We start from the raw sequence: 9,900 nt of genomic DNA, 5'->3' as shown, positions 1-9,900 counted from the left end.
ACATCGCTCGGCATCAGGGAAATCCAAATCAAAACCTCCATGAGATACCACCTCACACCCGTCAGAATGGCTAAAATTAACAAGTCAGGGAACGACAGATGTTGGCGGGGATGTGGAGAAAGGGGAACCCTCCTACACTGTTGGTGGGAATGCAAGCTGGTGCAACCCCTCTGGAAAACAGTATGGAGGTTCCTCAAACAGTTGAAATTAGAGCTACCGTTCGATCCAGCAATTGCACTACTGGGTATTTACCACAAAGATACAAATGTAGGGACCCGAAGGGGTACGTGTACCCCAATGTTTATAGCAGCAATGTCCACCATAGCCAAACTGTGGAAAGTTTGAGGAGGGCATGTTCTGCATGGAGCACTGGGTGTTATGAACAAACAATGAATCATGGAACACTGCACCAAAAACTAATGATGTAATATATGGTGATTAACATAACAATAAAAAATTAAAAAAATGTTTTACCTTTATTTTTAGAAATGTATTTTTTATATTGGGGATAGTTGGCCTTTATGCACTCTACAGATTGCACCTATTTCCTAGTGATTTGTCATTTGTCCTTTGGTTTAACTTATGCTGCTTTTTGTCATGTGAGCTTTTTTTTTTAATTTCCATGTAGTACAATTTATCAATATTTTTTCTTATTGCATCTTGAGATTTAGTTATAGTTACAAACTCATTCCCTAATTTTATGTTGTATAGCATAGGCTGGTATATATATATATATATATATATATATATATATATATATATATATATAGTAGAGGGTCAGATAACAAATATTTTATTTAGACGTTTTTGCTTGAAGGTCTTTGTTGTGATTTGTCACCTCTGCCATGTAGCTCAAAAGCTGTCATAGACACTTGCGAAATGAATAGGCGTAGTTGTGTTCCAGAGTGTCGGGAGTGGGCGTTCTATTATAAATGTCCAAAAGCCTGGTGATGGGTATTAAAGAGGGCACGTATGACATGGAGCACTGGGTGTTATACGCAAACAATGAATCATGGAACACTACATCAAAAGGTAATGATGTAATCTATGGTGATTAACATAACATAATAAAACATAAATGTCCAAAAGAAAGTTTTTTAAATTTATTTCTATTATTTTCTTTTTTAATTTTTTTTATTGTTATGTATATCACCATATATTACATCATTAGTTTTTGATGTAGTGTTCCATGATTCATTGTTTGTTCATAACACCCAGTGCTCCATGCAGAATATGCCTTCTTTAATACCCATCACCAGGCTAACCCATCCCCCTACCCTCCTCCCCTCTAGAACCCTCAGTTTGTTTTCCAGAGTCCATCATCTCTCATGGTTCCTCTCCCCCTCTGACTTACTCCCCTTCATTCTTCCTTTCCTGTTATCTTCTTCTTTTTCTTCTTTCTTAAAACATGTTACGTTGTTTCAGAAGTACACATCTGTGATTCAACAGTCTTGCACAATTCACAGTGCTCACCATAGCACATACACTCCCCAATGTATATCACCCAGCCACCCCATCCCTCCCAACCCCAACCACTCCAGTAACACTCAGTTTCTTTCCTGAGATTAAGAATTCCTCATATCAGTGAGGTCATATGATACATGTCTTTCTCTGATTGACTTATTTCACTCAGCATAACACCCTCCACTTCCATCCACGTCGTTGCAAATGGCAAGATCTTATTCCTTTTGATAGCTGCATAATATTCCATTGTGTATATATACCACTTCTTCTTTAGCCATTCATCTGTCGATGGACATCTTGGCTCTTTCCACAGTTTGGCTATTGTGGACATTGCTGCTATAAACATTGTGGTGCACGTACCCCTTCGGGTCCCTACATTTGTCTCTTTGTGGTAAATACCCAGTAGTGCAATTGCTGGATCGAACGGTAGCTCTAATTTCAACTGTTTGAGGAACCTCCATACTGTTTTCCAGAGGGGTTGCACCAGCTTGCATTCCCACCAACAGTGTAGGAGGGTTCCCCTTTCTCCACATCCCCGCCAACATCTGTCGTTCCCTGACTTGTTAATTTTAGCCATTCTAACGGGTGTGAGGTGGTATCTCATTGAGGTTTTGATTTGGATTTCCCTGATGCCGAGTGATGTTGAGCACTTCTTCATGTGTCTGTTGGCCATTTGGAAGTCTTCTTTGGAAAAATGTCTGTTCATGTCTTCTGCCCATTTCTTGATTGGATTATTTGTTCTTTGGGTGTTGAGTTTGATAAGTTCTTTATAGATTTTGGATACTAGCCCTTTATCTGATAAGTCATTTGCAAATATTTTCTCCCATTCTGTAGGTTGTCTTTTGGTTTTGTGGACTGTTTCTTTTGCTGTTCAAAAGCTTTTGATCTTGATGAAATCCCAATAGTTCATTTTTGCCTTGGCTTCCCGTGCCTTTGGCGATGTGTCTAGGAAGAAGTTGCGGCGGCTGAGGTCGAAGAAGTTGCTACCTGTGTTCTCCTTTAGAATTTTGACGGACTCCTGTCTCACGTTTAGGTCTTTCAACCATTTGGAGTCTATTTTTGTGTGTGGTGTAAGGAAATGGCCCAGTTTCATTCTTCTGCATGTGGCTGTCCAATTTTCCCAACGCCATTTGTTGAAGAGACTGTCTTTTTGCCATTGGACATTCTTTCCTGCTTTGTCAAAGATAAGTTGACCATAGAGTTGAGGGTCCATTTCTGGGCTCTCGATTCTGTTCCATTGATCGATGTGTCTGTTTTTGTGCCAGTACCATACTGTCTTGATGATGACAGCTTTGTCATAGAGCTGGAAGTCCGGAATTGTGATGCCGCCAGCTTTGCTTTTCTTTTTCAATATTCCTCTGGCTATTCGGGGTCTCTTCTGGTTCCATACAAATTTTAGGATTATTTGTTCCATTTCTTTGAAAAAAGTGGATGGTATTTTGATGGGGATTGCATTGAATGTGTAGATTGCTCTAGGTAGCATTGACATCTTCACAATGTTGGTTCTCCCAGTCCATGAACATGGAACGTTTTTCCATTTCTTTGTGTCTTCTTCAATTTCTTTCATGAGTATTTTATACTTTTCTGAGTACAGATCCTTTGCCTCTTTGGTTAGATTTATTCCTAGGTATCTAATGGTTTTGGGTGCAATTGTAAATGGGATCGACTCCTTGATTTGCCTCTCTTCTGTCTTGTTGTGGTGTATAGGAATGCCACTGATTTCTGTGCATTGATTTTATATCCTGCTACTTTCCTGAATTCCTGTGTGAGTTCTAGCAGTTTTGGGGTGGAGTCTTTTGGGTTTTCCACATACAGTATCATATCATCTGCAAAGAGTGAGAGTTTGACTTCCTCTTTGCCGATTTGGATGCTTTTGATTTCTTTTTGTTGTCTGATTGCTGTGGCTAGGACTTCTAATACTATGTTGAATAACAGTGGTGAGAGTGGACATCCCTGCCACGTTCCTGACCTTAGGGGAAAAGCTCTCAGCTTTTCCCCATTGAGAATGATATTCGCTGTAGGTTTTTCGTAGATGGCTTTTATGATATTGAGGTATGTACCCTCTATCCCTATACTCTGAAGAGTTTTGATCAAGAAAGGATGCTGTACTTTGTCAAATGCTTTTTCTGCATCTATTGAGAGGATCATATGATTCTTGTTCTTTCTTTTGTTAATGTATTGTATCACGTTGATTGATTTGCGGATGTTGAACCATCATTGCAGCCCAGGGATAAATCCCACTTGGTCGTGGTGAATAATCCTTTTAATGGATTGTTGGATCCTATTGGCTAGTATTTTGGTGAGAATTTTTGCATCCATGTTCATCAAGGATATTGGTCTGTAATTCTCCTTTTTGATGGGGTCTTTGTCTGGTTTTGGGATCAAGGTAATGCTGGCCTCATAAAATGAGTTCAGAAGTTTTCCTTCCATTTCTATTTTTTGGAACAGTTTCAGGAGAATAGGTATTAATTCTTCTTTAAATGTCTGATAGTATTTCCCTGGGAAGCCATCTGGCCCTGGGCTTTTGTTTCTTGGGAGATTTTTGATGATTGCTTCAATTTCGTTAGTGGTTATAGGTCTGTTCAGGTTTTCTATTTCTTCCTGGTTCAGTTTTGGTAGTTGATACATGTCTAGGAATGCACTCATTTCTTCCAGATTATCTAATTTGCTGGCATAGAGTTGCTCATCATATGTTCTTATAATTGTTTGTATTTCTTTGGTGTTGGTTGTGATCTCTCCTCTTTCATTCATGATTTTGTTGATTTGGGTCCTTGCTCTTTTCTTTTTGATCAGTCTGGCCAGGGGTTTATCAATCTTGTTAATTCTTTCAAAGAATCAGCTCCTAGTTTCGTTGATCTGTTCTACTGTTCTTTTGGTTTCTATTTCATTGATTTCTGCTCCGATCTTTATTATTTCTCTTCTCCTACTGGGTTTAGGCTTTATTTGCTGTTCTTTCTCCAGCTCCTTTAGGTGTAGGGTTAGGTTGTGTATTTGAGACCTTTCTTGTTTCTTGAGAAAGGCTTGTATTGCTATATACTTTCCTCTCAGAACTGTCTTTGCTGTATCCCAAAGATTTTGAACAGTTGCGTTTTCATTTTCATTGGTTTCCATGAATTTTTTTAATTCTTCTTTAATTTCCTGGTTGACCCATTCATTCTTTAGTAGGATGCTCTTTAGCCTCCATGTATTTGAGTTCTTTCCGACTTTCCTCTTGTGGTTGAGTTCTAGTTTCAAAGCATTGTGGTCTGAAAATATGCAGGGAATGATCCCAATCTTTTGGTACCGGTTGAGACCTGATTTGTGACCTAGGATGTGATCAATTCTGGAGAATGTTCCATGGGCACTAGAGAAGAATGTGTATTCCGTTGCTTTGGGATGGAATGTTCTGAATATGTCTGTGAAGTCCATTCGGTCCAGTGTGTCATTTAAAGTCTTTATTTCCTTGTTGATCTTTTGCTTAGATGATCTGTCCATTTCAGTCAGGGGGGTTTTAAAATCCCCCACTATTATTGTATTGTTGTCAATGTGTTTCTTTGCTTTTGTTATTAATTGCCTTATATAATTGGCTGCTGCCATGTTCGGGGCATAGATATTTACAATTGTTAGATCTTCTTGTTGGATAGACCCTTTAAGTAGGATATAGTGTCCTTCCTCATCTCTTATTACAGTCTTTGATCTAAAATCTAATTTGTCTGATATAAGGATTGCCACCCCAGGTTTCTTTTGGTGTCCATTAGCATGGTAAATGGTTTTCCACCCCCTCACTTTCAATCTGGGGGTGTCTTTGGGTCTAAAATGTGTCTCTTGCAGACAGCATATTGATGGGTCTTGTTTTTTAATCCAATATGATAGCCTGTGCCTTTTGATTGGGGCATTTAGCCCATTTACATTCAGGGTAACTATTGATAGGTATGAATTTAGTGCCATCGTATTGCCTGTAAGGTGAGTGTTACTGTATATTGTCTGTGTTCCTTCTGATCTTTGCTGCTTTTAGGTTCTCTCTTTGCTTAGAGGACCCCTCTCAATATTTCTTGGAGGGCTGGTTTCGTGTTTGCAAATTCCTTTAGTTTTTGTTTGTTCTGGAAGCTTTTTATCTCTCCTTCTATTTTCAATGACAGCCTAGCTGGATATAGTATTCTTGGCTGCATATTTTTCTCGTTTAGTGCTCTGAAGATATCTTGCCAGTCCTTTCTGGGCTGCCAGGTCTCTGTGGATAGGTCTGTTGCCAATATAATGTTTCTACCATTGTAGGCTACATATCTCTTCTCCCGAGCTGCTTTCAGGATTTTCTCTTTGTCTCTGAGACTGATAAGTTTTACTATTAGATGTCGGGGTGTTGACCTATTATTATTTATTTTGAGAGGGGTTCTCTGTGCCTCCTGGATTTTGATGCCTGTTTCCTTCCCCACATTAGGGAAGTTCTCTGCTGTTATTTGCTCCAATATACCTTCTACCCCCCCCTCTTCTTCTTCTGGGATCCCAATTATTCTAATGTTGTTTCGTCTTATCGTATCACTTATCTCTCGAATTCTGCCCTCGTGATCCTGTAGTTGTTTCTCTCTCTTTTTCTCAGCCTCTTTATTTTCCATCATTTGGTCTTCTATATCACTGATTCTCTCTTCTGCCTCATTTATCCTAGCATTTAGTGCCCCCATTTTTTATTGCACTTCATCAATAGCCTTTTTGATTTCGACTTGGTTAGATTTTAGTTCTTTTATTTCTCCAGAAAGGGTTTCTCTAATAACTTTCACGCTTTTTTCAAGCCCAGCTAGTATCTTTAAAGTCATGAGTCTGAACTCTAGGTCCGACATCATACTAATGTCCGTATTGAGTAGGTCCCTGGCTGACGGTACTACCTCTTGTTCTTTTTGCTGAGGTGATTTTTTTCGTCTTGTCATTTTGTCCAGAGGAGAATAGATGAATGAGAGAACAAAATGCTAACAGGTTTACAACGTCCCCAGCAAATATACTGTATACAAATCCGAAAAGACCTGAAACCAGGGGAAAAGAAAGGGAAAGAAAGAAAAAAGAAAGAGAAAAATAAAGAAAAAAAAGATAAAAACAAAAACAGAACAATACAAAAAAAGCAGAATATGATCAAATATGATCAGGCTAGTGCATAGATCAGTGCCACACACTAGATTTTGGGCATATTTTGGTCTGTTAGAAAAAAGTGCCTCCTAAAATTTTAAAGGAAGAAAGACATATATGTACAAAATAAGGGTTGATACAATGAAGGGATGGAAGATGACTGTAAAGATGAAAATTATAAAAGATTTTATAAAAGGACTTGATAAGATAAGAAGTTGTTTGAAAAAAGAAAGAAAATTTAAGAAAAAAAAAAGAAAAAGGGAGAGAATGTGATCAGGCAGGAGACTAGAACAAAGCCATACAGTAGTGATTTAGGGTATATTTTGATCTGTTAGAAGAAACTGTATCTCAAAATTTTAAAGAGAGAACAACTTATATATATATGCCAAAAATAAGGGTAACTACTATGAAGGGATAAAATATGCTCTAAAAATGAAAAATAAAAAATGTTTTTTTTTTTAAAAGGATTGATAAGATGTTGGTTGAAAAAGGGAAAAAGAAAAATAGAAAAAAACAGTTAACAAAAATTAACTTTGATGAACTAATGAATCATGGTAAAAAAAAGCCATGAATTCTATGTGTAGTATTCCCCTAGCGCTGGAGTTCTCCCGTTCTCCTTGATCGGTAAACTTGTTCTTGGCTTGCTGGCTGTTCGGGCTGATCTTCTGGGGGAGGGGCCTGTTGCTGTGGTTTCCAAATGTCTTTGCCAGGGGCTGAATTGCCCTGCTCTTGTTGGTCCGGGCTAAGCAAGCTGCTCGGGTTTGACCTCAGGAGCTTTTGTTCCCTGCAAGCTCTCGGTACAGCCTTGGAGGACCAGGGCAAAAATGATGGCCTCCCAATCTCCACCCAGAGGAGCTGAGAACTCGGGGTCCCGCTCCTCAGTGCGCCCCCAGAGAAAAGCAGTCACTCCCGTGTCCCCGGTCTCCGGCCGCACGCCGTGCTCACCCGGCCTGTGACCGAGCGTTGCTATGTCTGGCACCCGACCCTGTGTGGAGTCTCCAAACCCAGCAGATCCCTGCGGTGCGCTCCCGCGCCGCTCCTCCCTGGGAAGGAAGGGGAGTCTCCCCGGATCTGCCGCTTGTTGGGTCCCTGCTGGAGGAGCAGTGGCCCGACTGGGCCGCGGATCACAGTTTATGGCCACCCCGAGCTGAGAGCCCGCGCCTCGGCTCCGTCTCTGCAGCCGGCTTCCCTGCTCCGATACCTGGGAGCTCTGGCGCACTCAGGCTCCCCCGGTCTTTCTGTTACCCTGAGGGTCCTGAGACCACACTGTCCCGCGAGGGTTCCACCTCCTGCTTAGCCACTGCAGCGACGTCCCTCAGCGGAGCCGACTTCTAACAGTTCCGATTTTGTGCTCCGCGGCTCTAGCACTTGCCAGAAGCGGCCAGCGGAGGCCCCTCCCCTGCCGTCTATCCTCCTAAATATTGCCTCGGATTCACTTCTCCGCACGTCCTACCTTCCAGTAAGTGGTCGCTTCTCTGTTCAGAGAGTTGTTGCTACTCTCCTCTTCGATCTCCTGTTGAGTTCGTAGGTGTTCAGAATGGTTTGATCCCTATTCAGCTGAATTCCTGAGACCAGACGAAATCTAGGTCTCCTACTCCTCCGCCATCTTGCTCCTGGCCCCTATTTCTATTTTTTTTTTTTTTAAAAGTAAAGAAAATACTATGTTATAGGTTTTGTTTTATATTTTGTTATTTCTTATACTGTTTTATTGTTTGATATTATATTTTGTTGTTGTTTTATAATTTGAAAGTCCAATCAGCCAACATGTTTATACTTATTCTAGGAAGACAACACTTAAATTCAGACTCAACAGAGAATAGACATCTATTTGTGTGAGTAATTATTTTGTGACTAACAGTGTTTTCTCTTTGGCTGTAGGAACCACAGAGTAAATGCCATGTCTACTGCTTGTGTTTCAGAGGCAGTACAGTGCTTGGTACAAGGACAGGCACTGAAGCCAGAAACCAGCCCTCTATCCCATTTGGTAACTCTGTGACCACAAAGTAAATAATGTCCTTATGCCATTGTTTCCTCATCTGTAAAATGTGAATCATGAGAGTGCCAGTGTCACAGTATTGCCACAGGATGAGAGAGATTGTATCTAAGGGATTTAGCGCAGTGCCTAAGAAAGAGCACCAGCTCTGATTAAATGGCCCCTGCAATCTTCCCTAGGCTCACAGGAGAACCCCCGGGAAAAGGGTCCTGAGAGGATTTTCCACCTTACTGTGTGATCACTAATGCACCCCTCCATGCCTGGGAGGATCTGAGGCTTGTGCAGAAGGAAGTGTGCTGCTTGGTCTTACAGTGTGGAATGATCTATAATTCTCACTGTAGGAGAGGATGTGAGCTCCTGTCCACATTCTCTGCCAGTGTGTACAGAGCAAATAAATACTGAGCTTCCTCAGATGGCTTGATGAAGATGAAGAAGGATGGGATGAAGGATTTGAAAGTTATTTAAGTCTCAAGTCATTCATATTACAGTGGAAAAAAGGAATATTACATTGCAAAATGTTGTGATGATTATATACATATGTAATATCAGCTATGTGTTTCCTGGCACTCAGTGATTTCCTCTTTGGATCTGAGCAATTAATCTCTAGACAGTTAAGAAAAAAAGAGTACATGACTAGGTTTCTAATGTGTGAACATAATCTGAGTTCTCAGAGGTTGAGGAAGCAGTCCTGGGAAGTGGAGGCCAGCTCTGAGAACAAGTGAAGGAGCTGCTCCTGGTGCTCATGTAGGGAAGGATTCAGGTTGACACAAATCTGAGAAGAGGATCTGTGTGGGTTGTCTTGGTGTTGCAGGATTTATTTTCCTTTAGTGCCCACAGTTCTTGGTCACACTGCTTCGAAGAATGAAGAGGTAAACCAGATGGAAGAAGAGTGGTGGGCAGCAAAGCAAAGTTTATTGAGAGATAGTACAAAGCTCCCCAAAAGGGAGGGGACCAGAGAGGGTTGTCCCCCCACCCCCAGAATTTTCTAAGTCCAAGGGTTTTTATGGTCTTGCTGGGCTGTTTTAATCTGATTAACCCTCCATGCTCCTGTCACCCAATCAGGTTTCTGTCCACTCACTCATCTACATATCAGGTAGTTGTTCATGTGGGAAAGGGTGGAGGGCTCCTACCAGGGTGGTGTAAAATCCTCTTAAGCGTGGTTTCCTCTCAAGGCAGGACTCTTTGTCCCTGCCTGCCTTTCTTTGGACTATCCCTCATTATGGACACTTCTCATCCCATGTTTCTAGCAGGCACAGTAGTAAATATCCACACTTCCTTTTCCTGTGAATTTATTTCAAGGTCAAAATGAGACTGGGAGCATTGTTTTTTGTTACAGAACCTAATTGAACTTG

Source organism: Eumetopias jubatus, unplaced genomic scaffold, assembly GCF_037043125.1.
Source record: "Eumetopias jubatus isolate StellerSeaLion01/CBP00866 unplaced genomic scaffold, mEumJub1_p1.0 scaffold_14, whole genome shotgun sequence".
NCBI lineage: Eukaryota > Metazoa > Chordata > Mammalia > Carnivora > Otariidae > Eumetopias > Eumetopias jubatus.
This window is presented reverse-complemented; position numbering follows the sequence as displayed.